Source organism: Emydura macquarii, unplaced genomic scaffold, assembly GCF_026122565.2.
Source record: "Emydura macquarii macquarii isolate MOO-44397 ecotype Brisbane River unplaced genomic scaffold, CSIRO-AGI_Emac_v2 contig_1230, whole genome shotgun sequence".
NCBI lineage: Eukaryota > Metazoa > Chordata > Testudines > Chelidae > Emydura > Emydura macquarii.
Window position 1 is genome coordinate 21,852,977 of NW_027131367.1, and position 14,871 is coordinate 21,867,847.

Sequence of the window (14,871 nt, forward strand, 5' to 3'; positions counted from 1 at the left end):
AATCACTGATGAAAATATTGAACAGAACCGGACCCAGAACTGATCCCTGCAGAACCCCACTTGATATGCCCTTCCAGCACGACTGTGAACCACTGATAACTACTCTCTGGGAATGGTTTTCCAACCAGTTTTCCACCCACCTTATAGTAGCTCCATCTAGGTTGTATTTCCCTCGTTTGTTTAAGAGAAGGTCATGCGGGACAGTATCAGAAGCCTTACTAAAGTCAAGATATACCACATCTACCGCCTCCCCCCATCCACAAGCCTGGTTACTCTGTCAAGGAAAGCTATCAGGTTGGTTTGACCTAGAGACCCTCTAGCCTGGGAATGGTACAGCATCGCGGCGGGAATAGTGTCAAGTTCCTGCCCCACCCCAACTGGAGAGATCACCTGTAGGGAAAAGAAAAGTACGCTTTTCATATCCATTTGGTGCTTTAGCCTTGCCAAGTTATGGCATGGTTCTGGAGGTGCCGTTGTACGTGTAGCACTTGCTGGTGAGCTCCAGGCTGACTGATTCTGTGTCTCTTTAATCCCAGTCAGAACAAGAGCAAACAAAATGTGGCCCTTGGATCAAGTGCAGCTCATTCAATTCTATAGTGTGACCTAAGGTGACACATATGGAGAACATTGGCCCCCTTGGATCCATAAAGCGTTGTGAGCAGGACCTGCGGTCTCTGCTGGCCACCCTTCATATCAAGAGGAGGGCAGCTCTCCTTTGCTCACTCTCTGCAAATTCAGAATGACTTTTTGGGCCACTGCCAAGTTGTCACACAGCCTCAGCTGTTTATCTGGTGGTAGGAGGTACCATTAGGACAGTAGCACCTTCTTAGCAGCCTGTTTATTACATTGTCCTGAAGGAATTTCAGGAATGTGAAGATGTGCCTACCTGCTACTTAGCTGATAGCTGCTGCTTCTCCTGACATGGCTGCTACTGCTTAGCCCAAGACCTTACAGGGCTGGGAGACGTGTATGTTTGCCAAAGCCAGGGCCCAGTGATGGGTTAATCAGGCCCTGGACGTGGAACCCATCTAGGACCTTCCTGCGACCAGCTGGTGTGTGGGACCCACCGTTTGGGAAACACGGGCCTAATTTGAAACAAGACCCCACCAGTGAGTGTGACAACAGGTGGGAAGGGGAAGGAGAATGAGGGTGATGACAAGATCAGGCTGTTACACAGATAAGCTGTTGTGCAATTTGTTGGCTCCAAACTATCTGCATAAAGAAAAGCCCTTGGAGAGAGCTGGCAACTAGGGGGAAACGCAGGCAGGTTTGGCCAGCTGAGAAAACCAGGGAGAGGGGGTGACACTGGGCTTTCTGGTGATGTCACCCCACTCTTACTAGAACAGGAAGCATGACTAACAGACAGTCACATTTCCCAGCTGGAGCAGGCTGATCTGTTGTCGGATTTGCTGGATTTGCTAACCTAGGTATAGGAAGTTCCACACGTGTCCCAGTAAATCCCAACACCCCACTTGCAGTAAATGCCTTTTGTTAAGATGTCAGCTGAATTTTTCTGCTTTGCTTCCATGCTTCTTCCCCACAGCAATCCCCAGGGCTCATTCCCTCACGACCTTAGGGCCGGCCCAGTGGCGTACTGCCCCGTTGGAGCCAGGGCCGGGCTGCGGGGCTGGAGCGGGGGGTAAGTGCAGGGGGCAGAGAGGCACCGGGCTGGCTCTTCACGACGGGCGGGTGGTGCAGGAAGCTGAGGGGCGGCTGCTCCTGCTCCTGCGCCCCTCCGCCCCGCACGCGTCATGAAGGGCTGGCCCAGCGCCTCCACATCCGGGGGTGAGGCTGCCCCCAACCAAGCTGGTGCTGGGCTACAGCAGGAGAGGCGGGCGCCATGCAGCAGGTAAGTGCGGGGGGGAGGCGGCAGAGCAAAGCCTGCATTTGCACACCCCCCTCCGAGGTAGCTGGGGGTGTAAGGTGGGAGGCCTTGTTTTTTGGCTAAGCTTAGGCCTTGTTCTTGGGCGAAGCAGTAGCAGCCATATCAGGAGAGACAGCAGCCATACGCTAAGTAGCGGTAGTCACATCTGCTAACCAAGAGTGCACTATTAAAATCAGCTAAGGTGGTGGAATATGATTGGTTAAAGAACAGTTTCGTAATGGGCTAGGATTGATATTTTGTAGTACTAACTTCAGGACACAGCCGAAGATCAGAGCTGCCAGACCTCCACACCCTGCCAACCACACTGTGCAGAAGCTGGAGTCCCCAGATGATCTAATCCTGATTGGCCACCAGGAGAGGTTTGTCTGCCTTATTGGGAGTGGTGAGCAGTGTGTGCTCAGCGTGTGTATTGTTTTGGTAATTGTTAATAAATAGAGAATAAGGAGATTACTGTATAAGGCTCCTTCACTGGTAAAAGATCCTGCAAATCCTCAGAGAATTACACCCGGAGCCCTATGAATTGGGAAAGAGTGGGTACTTCAATTAACCAGGTTACATCCGGAGCCCTGCGGTCTGGGAATGGGTGACCCTGAGCTCTAGAGTGTGAACTGGGTAAGGGTAGGAATCTTTCCCCTGGAACCCTATGGATTGGGAAAGGGTGGGGGTGATTAACAAGCTTATGCCTTGAGCCCGATGGATTGGGGTAAAGGTTGGGTGCCTTAGAGTTCAGGTAACAGGGGGCAGCACCGGGACCTCTCCTGCCCTGCGTAGGAGAGGAGGTGCATGAGGCGGGGGGGAGGCACAAATGCAGGCTTGGCCCCAGGCACCAAAGACCCATCGTACGCCACTGGGCCAGCCATCTCTTTCGGGGTCCTGGTGCTTCTCTATGCTGTGTCCAACAACATAGTCTGAATCCCAGAACACACAAGGGCCAGGCGCAGCTGAACTATTGAGACAGGTCCCAATCAGCAATTCCAGCGTCAACAGAGATGCTGGGACAATCCAACAAGCCTGGGATCTGACTTGTCTCTGTAATCTACCTAAGTTCTTACACCATCTCATCACCAAGGTATCTGAGTGTCTCACTCCTACCCGTCTTCACTGGTATTCCCCAGACCAAGCCTCCGAACTTTCAGATATTGACCAGACACTAACTTTGCTAGCGACAGATACTCAAGATGCACAATGTGACTGTCACAGGATTTCAACTAAAACAATGGGTAAAATCTGAAACATGTAGGTGGCTGTCAGCTGCTCCATTTCCTGACTTTAACCACATTTCCTGTCCCCTACTTCCCCTTTCACAGAGTGGCTGAATCTTTAGCTCACCAGAAAGCAGTTCCTTTTCTGTTACATTTACTGAGGAGTCAATAGGATTCCAGACTGGCCACAGGCAATACACTGGGGACAACACCACAGCATTTGGACCCCTTGTCACATTCCCTTGCAGCTTTGCTAGAATCTCATTTCCTCTCCAGTTCTATAGTCTGGCAACCCATCTTCCTCTACCCTAGACATGGCCCTCCTCAACGCCTGCTGTTGCCTCCACAGGTTGGCTGGGGCATCTCACTCACCCACCAGTAGGATGGCAGCTGAGGACACAATACTAGGAGGAGGTCAGAACAGAAAGGGACCCGATACCAGAAGAAAAAATTTGAGGGGGACAATGGAGGGACCCATCCTTAGGTTAGAACACAGCAGTGTGCGCGTTTTGGGCAGTGTGTGCATGGGGGGGGGAGCACAGACAGGACAAGAAACGCAGGGAATCCTTCTTCTCCTGAGATCCCAGCCGAGGAGGGGGGTGATGGTGGGGATGAGGGTCAAAACTGTACATTTTTGCTCTTATAAATTCAGGTGCACAACCCAGGAGCCCGGCAGCCTCCAGCCGGGCCCCACGGCCGCAGTCCACGCGGGGCCAGAGCTGCCACATGGGGGCGGGGGGAGGGGTGCACTGTACTGGGGCCCGGCGGCCCCGGGGGCCGGTCCAGGCTGCACCCCCGACTGGAGGCTGCACGGCGGCTCGTCCTGCGGACACGGCTGGGCACTCACTGCCCTGTGCCCCGTGTCTAGCCTCCGCAGCGTGGCGAGCTGTGAGACGGGGGGAGGGGCGTCACACGTTGGTCCTGGGCCCCGCGCGGTGCGGTGCGGTGCGGTCCGGGCCAGCCCTGCACGGATGGACGGACGGACAGAGCCCGGGCACTACTCAGGGGGGCCGCAACCCGGCTCCTAGCCCCGCCCCTCGCCAGCAGCCATAGCCCCGCCTCCACGCGGGCGGCTCTCGGCCGAGGCTCCGCCCCCGCTGTGATGTCCAGCCCAAGCCCCGCCCCGCGGGCCTGCCGTCACAGCGGCGGCCCCGCCCTCTCGGAGCCCGGATGAGGCAGGCTTCGGCGCCGGGGGACGCGGCCAGGGAGATGCTGCCGCCGTGACAGGGGATACACCCGGGTGAGTCCGGCTGCCGGGCCCGGTGTCCGCTCCGGGGCAGGGCCCGCCCGAGTGCGGGGCGCGCGGAGCTGGCTCGGGGGATGAGCGTGTCCGCGGGGCTCCGGGAGCGCAGGGGCAGCGGCGGGACGGGAGCCGGGAGCGGCGCTGCGCTGCGGTGGGGGCTGGGAGACGCCCTGTGACGGGGACGGAAGCCGGGAGGGGCCAGGACGGGCTCCTCAGGGGACACGGAGGCCGGGGCAAGGGGCGCCTTAGGGGGCCGCAGGCAGAGGAGCCGCGGGCCGCGCGGGCAGGGCTCAGGGCTGGCTGGCTCGGGCCGTACGGAGGCCGGGCGGGGCCCCGGTTTCCTGCTCCGCAAACCTCCCCGGATTGGCTGTAAATTGACAACGGGGCAGGTCCCGCCCACTTCTGCCATTGGCTGGAGCCCGGGGCCGCTTGGGCTGCGCCTACTGCCGGGGGCGGCTCGTCACTCACCGGCCGGGCCGAGATGGGCCCCATGGGCGGGGCTTGGACCCCGGGCGCGGGTAGCCCCGCCCGCTGGGGGAGGTAGGGCCCGGCGGCGGATGGGGGGCGTCATGGCTGGTGAGGGGGTGCGGGACATGGAGGCTGAGAGGCCGGTGGGAGGGCGGGGACCGAGCGGAGGGCCTGGGGTCCCTGGGCTGTGGGGGGCGGAGTCCCTGGGGGGGGCGCAGTGGCTGTGGGGGGGGAGGTCCCTGTGGGGGGGCGCAGTGGCTGTGGGGGGGGGGGAGGTCCCTGTGGGGGGGCGCAGTGGCTGTGGGGGGGGGGAGGTCCCTGTGGGGGGGCGCAGTAGCTGAAGGGGGTGCTGGGTCCACGTGGCTGGCACAGCAGCTGGGCGGAGCAGGAGGATCATGTTCCCTGGATCCCATGGACTCTTTGCCCCGATCTCAGCGGTCTGCGCAGCTGACATGGTGCTGACCACAAGGGAGCAGTCCGTGCGGATAGAGACATGTTGCATTCCGCATTTTGGTCAGCTAGTTGTAGGAAAACCTGGTCCGAGTAGCTTTTCCCCGTGGTTCTCTTTTATGATGCCGCACGTGGTTGGTCTCTGCTGGCTGTGACCATGGTGTCCGCTAAACCGATGGGCAAAAACCCACTTGAGCCTGATTTCATTTCGCGGTGAAGGCAGACTTTCGGCCTACGGAGGTGGTGTTGGCTAATGAGATTGAATTGTCTTTTTTTATATTGGTTGCCAAAACTATCTGTCTTACTGAGAATGCCGTGGAATCCATCCTCACTGCTGTGTTTGGAGAAAGGGAAAGGTCTGCAAAATGTTTGCTGTCAATGGTTGCTAGGATACACAGATATACTCATGATGTCAAATGCACTTAATTCCAGTGAGTCATTAAAAATAATGTTACTCTCTGTTACTGCAGAGAAAAGGGCAAGTTTGGGAGTTATCTCAGTCCATTCTTCAAGAGAGAGATTTTACTGGAATGGGGATGCTCTGAAAATCTTAAATTAAGTATCACTAATCTGTTGTTGTGGGGGAGGGGGGCGAAGGCAGTGGGAGTAGGCAACACCTTGCTGAAACCCTAAGGAAGGATCCAACTTCACAGCTTTCTCCCCCACACACATCACTCCATATTCCAGCCACCATTCTTCTGCATAAATAGGGCTCTTGCAGTCTCTGCCTGTCATTGTTGTTCCTTAATTAGAGGTTGCAAGTGAGTGAAATCGCCACTTGTCTTCCTCCTCCTCCCCTCTGCACACATGAGCATGCTGCCTCTGCAGTGCACATTGGACTCTGCTAGCCAAGGCACCAAGGCATCTTTGTGGTTGTGGATGGATGAAAGTGATATCTGTGCCCAGATCTGGGCAGAATATTTTATATGTTGTAATATTCACTTGCTGTGGTGGTGGTTAGAGTTGTGTTTCTCAAGTGATCAGTTAAGGATACAAATTGGAGATCAGAAACTATCCTTTAATTTAGGATGACTTGTCATTGTTCAGAAAAACAAAATAAAACAAATTCCCATTTTGATTTGTATAGATATGTACTTACGTTGCACTCACAGAACTAAAATAGACTTGTTACCTAGGAAGTTTCTGACCTGAACATTTTAACTATATCATTAATATGAATGTAGGATGGTCCAACTTAGGTACAACTTTCACTCTATCCACCTTTGATGAAAGTTGATGGCAAACAAAGTCCTGAGTATTTTGGAAAAATTTTAGCAGAAAATCTTTGTTGTTGCACAAAGGGGGTCTTCATGGGCAACCTTACGCCCCCAGTTACGTCTCTCTCTTGTAAATGTTAGCTGCATAAACACTGCAAACTAAAAGTGTGGAGAAGGAGTCCAGCAACTCTAGCCCCAATAAAACTGTCTCATTTTTCTTGCTAGAAAACAATGAAGATTCCCAGGTACGTTTGGCCTAACAAGCCATTGCCTCAAATTTCTGTATGGATGACTCTGGAAAAGTTGCTCCCCGAATAACTTTCTGAGAGTGACAACTTTCCCCATTTGTGACACTTGAGAGAGATCAGAGGTAGTTCTGGGTTGTCCACAGAGCACCAAGACCATATGCCAGATGGGTATTTCCAAAGCTGTATCAAAAAACTCTGAGTCATACCTTTTAACTTTTTAAGGCAGTGCTTGTTCAGCTGGGATAGCTATATATTTGGGCTCAGGAAGAGGTCCTTTGAGACATACCACAAGAGTTTACCTTAGGAAGTGCAGATCTCTGAGGAGAGATCAGTCCCAGAAAGGAAATTGTAGTTAGGTAACAAACTTTCCCTTCTGAATGCTGACCTCTTTTCCAATCCAAGACATGTAGTGACCAGTTGTTGTTTTTGTTTGTTTGTTTGTTTTTTTATAAAACAAGTCCTAGGGTGAGCGATGAGTAAGACCGAAGAAGGTTCTCTCTTCCCTAGAATTAATTTAATTATTATTAATCTAAGATTGGAATTACACTTGGATTATCTTCCTGCAGAAGGGTGCTGCTGTGGAGGACAGGCAGTCAAGCCTGTAGTGCTTTAATAAAGGGTTTGATGATTGACCTGGCTGCCCCTTTACTGAATTCGTCTGGTGACCATCAGTCTTTCTGCCCAGAAGGCTGCTGGAAAACGCTATCCTTTCTGGGACCAGTCTGGAGCTGCATATGTTCTGGTGATGCTGCACTTGATACCCCTAGCTGCTCTTCTCACATTTAGCATGCCACAATTTCATAGTTTTTCTTCTGGGTGGTTAGGCTTTGGAGAAGACTCAGGAAGAATGATCTCCTGGTGTGTGTGGAAAGAAGAATTTATCTAGGTACTGAAAGCGTATTATGCTCATGGGATGCCCAGTAAGGTTCTTGTGTTTTAACAGCAGGCATTTCAGAGACTTTTCTTGCTGATGACATTGCAGCCAGGAGACATGTCTTTATGGATCAGAAATAGAGGCAGCTAGATGCCATTGTTCAGATGGATGGCTTGTGAGAGTTTGCTACACTGGTGCAGGTTCCAGGCCAGGCAGGTAGGCCTGACTGCTGGTTTGGACAGATATCCTGCTGCCCCCCTAGAGAACCCTAATACCATTGGTCTGCTGCCGACTTGGATCAGCCTGTGTTCAGGACACTGTTTGGCTTTGAGGTGTGAGATGCAGTGAGGGGTGGTCTCAGCTGTTCTGTAGGAAATCTAGCAGAACTGAGTGTTTGGTTTCCTGGGTCTTGACACTAGTAAGAGAGTTTTGTCCATATCTTAGGAGGGTGGAGAGTTTGGAGAGTATCTGTTACTCTGGAAGAATATCCTACCTGCTGCTGCTCACTAGCCAGTTCTCAGATTTGCGTGACCTGGTTTGGGATACAAAAGCCAACTCAGGGACAGGAGGTCCTGTCTTCTGGGAAAATGGATTGGCGATCTTATTGATAGCCCACTAGGCATGAGAACTGCAGTTTCTTTGGCCGGTTTAACATGACTAGAATGAGCATCCCTTCCTCTTGTCAATTACTTTCCCTTGTAGGGAATGTGGAAGGAGGTGGGGAAGAAAAGGGCATATAGGAGATGTGCGCATTTGTGAAGCAGAGCATCTGTTCCTAGTGATGTCTGCTCTGGTGAATGAGCTTAGTTTTTGCATTTTGATTGGATAGAGATGGGTCCACATGGGAGCAGTCTGGAATACTTCTTTGTTCAGGAACCATTCTGAGTTATCTGTCAGCTGGTGGTTTTGCCCCTCTGCTTTAGTGTTCAGCGTTCCTTTTGTATGGTTTGCCCTGCTGGAGGCTAAGTGATCTCCTATCAGGAGACAATCTGTATCACTTTGGAAATGAGCTTTTTGTTTCCTCTTACTGGTTTATACATCCCATGGTCATGTGTGATTGGATCAGGATGTGCTCCTCCATCAGTTGTCCTGGAAATCTTGAGGGGTCAGCCTGACCTCTTTCGTTTCTAGGGAGATGATGTTCTGAAGCCTCTGACCTTGACCAGGGTGGAGAAAGAGCGTGGCAGGTAGTTTTGTTTAGGGAGAAAAGCCTTGGGAATGTTGGTCCCCCAAAGAGGAAGGGGTCTCACTGCTGCCTCCAAGAAACTTCGCAAATTGGAATGTCAGTGGATAGACAAGGTGGGTGACCTGGAGTGTTGCTCTGATTACACCACTGGAGGCAGAAAATCTGGTGTTTGGGTGGGGAAGGAGTATGGCCATGCCTTGGAGCCCCACTGACAAGTCTGAACTGCCACCGATATTTGCCAGGAGAGAGGCGCAGCCCAAATATCTTGAACTGATGGCTCCAAACTGGACTGCTTTCTCTCCGTCATTGCAACAAGGGTTTGAGGGACAGCTCTCTTACTGTTTGGAGAACTCCTGCTACCTGCCTGCAGCTGGAGAATGCCTCATCGCTGCATTGCTCATAGTCAATGGAGAGCGGTGTGTGGCATCAGTTAGACAGAAAGTGTGTCCTCAACCTGAACTCTGATCCCACTGGGCAACCCACTGCCTGCTGGGCTAGCACATTTGAGGACGCTGGATTTAAGCTAAGGAGCTGGAGTAGACACTCTTACCTACGCGTGTCTCTATGTGCAGGGAACTGAATCTAATTGGACATGAAGTGTCACTGGAACATGGTTCACTGTTGATGTGCATACCTTCAAAAGTCAGGTTTCACACTCGGATGCTTAAAGGTAGGTTCCAAAACAAATGATCTGTGAAAATCAGATCACTTTAATATGGTGACGAAATATGGATGTTTAGGGGCCTAAGTTAAGGCACCCAAGATTCAGAAAGGCCGTGCTTTTTAATAAATACAACAGGGTTGCATCATGTAGTTGATGGAGGGTAGATGGGGGCTGATGCTGAAGTTCGGTTGATTTTCATGCTCCCTATGGAAACATCAGAGGAAACTGCAGCTCTGAGGACACATTAACTCCAGAGGGCTGCCCTAACTTGCATAACTTATGAAACATGTGCTGAGCTATTAATTCCTGAATGAACATACACTTCATCTGTGGCATTGACTGACACTGATTTAATACATATAAGGAACTTATTTTGAAATGACACTTTCAGCAGAACCAAATTCACTGTTGCGACTGTGCAATCTTTTCTCAGAAATTGAGGTGGCTGTGTGGGCTGAACATTAGGAGCTATTAAATATATATTTGTAAAAGGCAATTTCCCTTTATTACAGTCATTCCCTTGACGCTGGTGTCTGACAGAAATAGGCACACTGGTTCTTTATCAAAGTGCAGTGGGTTTTTTTATTTAAAACTGCCAAACTTGTATCCTGGCCCATTAGCTAAATGGGAACCTCTCCAGAACTTAACATTCATCCCCTGAAAACAGTTTCTAACTTATGTGCACTCAGCATCTTTCCACCAGTTTAAAGGAGATGGTTTTTCTTATTACTCCCATTACATTTTACTTCTTGCCACCACTTTCTAAAATTGTATTTAAGAATCATCCTGCAAACATCCCTTATCCTCAACCTGAAGCAAATACTCACCAGCAACTGTACACCCTACAACAAGAACACTAACCCAGGAACAATAAACTCCGTTGCCAGCTCTGCCCGCACATCGACTCTAGTGACACCATCACAGGTCCTAACCACATCAGCCACACCATAAGGAGCTCATTCACCTGCACATCTACTAATGTAATATGTGCCAGCAGTGCCCCTCTGCCATGTACATTGACCAAACCGGACTGTCACTATGCAAAGAATAAATGGACACAAATCAGACATCATAAATGGTAACATCCATAAACCAGTCGGAGAGCACTTCAGTCTCCCAGGACACTCTGTAGCTGACTTGAAAGTTGCCATACTTCTACAAAATCTTCAAAAACAGACTTCAGCGAGAAACTGCAGAGCTGGAAGTCATATGCAAACTTGACACAATCAGACTGGGTCTGAATAGGGACTTGGAATGGTTCTCTCATTACAAGAAGTAATTGTCACTGTTCACACATTCTCACCTTCTAATCAGTGGTTATGAATAGGCCTCATCTACTCTAGCTGAATGGACTTTGCTAACATCTACCCTCCTCGTTGTTCCTTACCCTTGGATGTACATATATACCCCTGTCTGATTTCTTTTTCTTGCATCTGACAAAGTGGGTTTCAGCCCACGAAAGCTTATGCCTGCAGAAATTAAATTTGTTAGTCTTTAAAGTGCTACAGGACTCTCGTTTTTATTCCTTACCTTAATTCTGTACCACAACATATTCAATTCAGACATGTGGTGGTTGGTCGTAGAGGAAGAAACCTTTCATTAGCAAGTGAGATCACTGATTACAGAGACTGTTCTCTAAGGCCACAATCTGCAGTCTTTACTCAGGTAAATGCCTAAGTAAAGATTTCAGGATTTGGTTTTACAATTGGTTAGCCAAGGGTTCTCAAACTTACTTGGTAGGCTGGGGCGCGTCTCAGTAGAGAGAGTGTCTCTTGGACACCCTTCTTTCCAGTCACAATTGAGGGGACCACCTCTTCTCCTGTGCCTCATCACTTAACGTGCCTATGGCAATTGCTACACAGTGAAGTGACATTAGGGAAGTGTTCAATGTATTTTTGGCGTCATTCGTGTGATAAGTATTTTGCCCTATTGTTAAAATCAATCAGATTGGTTACTTTGGCTCATCTTTTCCTCTCTCTTGCCCATGCTTTTCTGCTGTCTGGTAACTTTCCCTGATGCTGGGTTCTGTTCTCCCCTGGGCATACCGCCCTTGTTCCTATCTCCTGCTGGTCCCTAGCAGCTGCAGTTTCACTTATGGCTCCAGTCCTTGTCCGTGGCTCTTTCTTCTCCTCATCCACCTATGTATGTAGCAGTGGGCCCCAAGGGAGACAGCTAGGCTGATTAACGATCCCAATCCCAATTGCCTTTAGGCACTTCCTTGTACTTAAAAGCCTGGATACTCATAGAAGTGGTTGGGAAAGCCAGCACCATGTGATCCCTCAGCTCTCTGCAGGCTCCCAAGGTTTGTCTACGCTGTGGCTGGGCGGCATATACAGGCATGTTCTAGTTCCAGTCCAGCTAGTGTGCTAAAAGTAGAAGTGTCAACTTTGTGGCTGAGGCAGCGGCATGGGCTAGGCAGCTGAGTTCAGACCCGGGGTTGGGTGGGCTTGTACTGGGGCGGGTGGGAGAGAGGCTAGCCTGAGCTGCAAATCCACACAGCCACCTTTAGAGAGTTAGCTCAGTGGCGCTAGTGCGAGTCTACCTGGGCAGGAAGGCGTGATTCCAGCTGCAGGGTAGACATTCCCAAACTCTGGCCTATGGGCTCCTGGAGGTAACACTGCACACCAGCACAAGCAGTAATTCCGAGGAAATGCTGACTAGTGTCTGCTGACAACAAAAATAGTTATAAGAAGCAGATTCTTCATCATTCCTGCATGGGCTGCCGTCTCCCTGGACATTTCTGCACAAGTGCAATCACCGTTTCAGTGGTTGCTCTAAACAGATTTCATGTAAACTAGTTGATAGTTCAGATGTCTTTTAAATAATTATTTTTTTCTTTATATTGTATCTTTTCTGGTGGCCATCAAATCTACCTCTCACTTAGCTGGTACGCCTGGTAGTGTGATTCGCTGCTTAGTGCTCCTGTTGTGATGTGTGGGTGTCACAAGTTGCGTCAGGCGTGCTGCTCAGGAGTAATCGAGCAACACTGGAGGAAATCTAGGGCTACAGCCCAACTTTCAAGCGTCTCTTTCCCTTCTGAGGTGTGGCTAGACGAGCTATCCTCACCCACCCGTGTACCCCAAGAGGCAGCCCTTTGTCATTTTGCATTGGGACTGTTCAGTGGCTGTTGATGGGAAGTTTTAATTCCAAATGAAATTGACAAGCTAATTGGGTTGTGTGAGGTGGAGAAAGCTGTGCTGAGAGTGTGATTGCTAAGCACAGAAAGGAGCTGATTTAATGATGAAAAACAGCAGCTTGGCGAGCTAGTTGGGAAGTTGCCTGCATTTGGACTGAGGAATGGGGTTGTGGGACACTGTAGGAGGAGTCTTAGCCCAGGAGTGGATTGCTGCCAGGGAGAGTGGTTTGGTGGCTTGAGGTGTAATTGTGGTAAGCAGGAATTGTACTGGGGCAGAAAAGAGCCATAAAGGCAGGGTTGTTTTCAGTGTTTGGTGCACTAATGATATACTGTGGTATGTACACAGACGTTCTGAACTGATACAGTAGTACTAATTAACCACATCCATCATAGCATTGGCTCAGTCATAATTAAGCAGTATATTCCTGGAGCTAACATGTATCAGGTCTGCCATCCATATAAACCTTTGCCATGGTTCCAGGCTTGGCTATAACAAAGGCCTTTTCTTTGCTGCTAAGAAAGCTGTGTTTTTTACCTTGGGCTGACACATACAAGAGCTTTCCTGAGATAAAAGCACAGGGAAGATTTAGTTTTACTGTGAGGTAAACTTGCTGAAGTCTTGCACAATATCTCCACCTGGGGTTGACCTTGGTGAGTTTCCCTGGTGGGAGCTACATTAGGATTGCTGTGCCGATAGAGCTGTACTAGCATACTACCCTGGCAGAGCCCTCCTACTGTGAATGCAGCTGACACCGGCAAAACTGCACTTTTGCTGGCGTAGGTTATTCTACCACCCCTGAGTGAAATAAACTATACAGTACTGGCAAAAGGATAGGTTTGCATCTACACTCGGGGTACAGCTGGGATTTCACCTCTTTCACATCCCTGACCAATATGCCAACAGAAGTGTGTAGTGTATACCTGGCATCGGTTTAGTTTTAACAAGACCTATCTGAAACATGAAGATCAGTGACATTTACTGTACCAGAGGTTCTGGGAGGGCAGTGCATAGACTTGCTCTACTTCCATTCCCCAGCATCGCTGAAGTCCATTTGCTTGTATAGGAAGTCTTTTGTCTGCTTAGATGTTGGAAACAATTGCCAGTACTATTTAATCTCTGTGACTCCACAGTAAACAGTTCAATACTGGCTGCATGGCAAACTGCGTTCTCGTCTCTCTGGTCGTTTTGCAGCATCCCTTTTACCAAGCTCAAAGTGCAGGATTAATTGCTGCTGAGCCAGTAAGTGGAAACAAACTACTTCTTATTAGGGAAGTAGAGGGAGAGCATGCATTGTTTGGTGCCGTTTTCTTTCTAGATTGTGGTCTGCAGAAGGAAAGCTGATCTATGCCTTTTCCATCCATACATCTTATCCTCAACGTTTGTGGAGAAGACCCATGGCGCTTTCAGGTTGAAAGCTGGCCTATGACTGGCATCTTGCAGTGCCATTCAGAGAAGTTTCTCTGCTAGTGCTGACAATAGGATTTTCTCACCGGGGCTTCATAATGGGAATCCAGGGAATTAATCTGTTCTAGGAAGAGCAGAATCAGATGCAGTACATGCTTCTCTCTTTAGTGTCTGATGGATTTGCTTTGTAATTCCTCAGTTTTCCTTGTCCAGGAAGGTGTCAGTGGTCGGGGCATGTACCTCTCCAAATGCAGTGACATCACTGTAATAGTATTGGTTGTTGAGAGAGCCCAGTGGAGGTTAGAGGGATCCAAGCATGGATTTGTGGGCTCTTGAGCATCAGCCCCAGCAATTACTCAGGGCCTGATACACTTTACAAGATTCTCTAGCAGCTTTTGGAATTTTTATTTATCCATCTGATCCCAGGTGCTCTGGTCCTGTTGTCACAGAAACTGTCCTTGCTGCACTGACCATACATGGAATGAGCTCTTGGTTAAGAAGTCATTTTTCAGCTTCCAGAGGCAACCAGATCAGCTGTTAGAGCTGAAGTTCAGGAAGACATGAGCTTGGCGAGCAATGTAAGAAAGTTCTGAATCTGCAGCTTGTTCAGAGGCACTGCTGGCAGTAATGCTGCAGAGGATATGCATGGTTGCATACCTCTATCAGCCTCAGCTTCCGTATTGGAGCTAGAAATGCTTGCTTAGACTGTGCAGTGGTGAGAGCATTTAGCTCCTGGTGTTGTGATGTGCAGAGGCAGTATCCTGAGGGGAAAAAAACAAATAGATTACTTACCACCAACTTGAGCTGTGAGTTGTCTCAACAGATCAACGCTAACCCCTTTGGTTTTTTCAGAGACATTGTTTTCCAGAGAGATGGACAGAAACTGGCAGGGA

The 14,871-nt window shown here is 49.9% G+C and overlaps 1 protein-coding gene across 10 annotated transcripts in view; it reads left to right on the plus strand.

The window, feature by feature from the left end:
- The first annotated feature begins 3,845 nt into the window (after positions 1-3,845).
- The window catches only part of NDEL1 (nudE neurodevelopment protein 1 like 1), a 47,244-nt gene continuing 36,218 nt past the window's right edge, over positions 3,846-14,871 (plus strand). For 4 of the 10 annotated variants that reach the window (XM_067547753.1, XM_067547756.1, XM_067547752.1 and 1 more), the window contains exon 1: positions 3,848-4,327. The gene's annotated coding sequence lies outside the window, so the exon portion shown is untranslated. The other 6 variants (XM_067547757.1, XM_067547749.1, XM_067547758.1 and 3 more) reach the window with 6 other exon arrangements.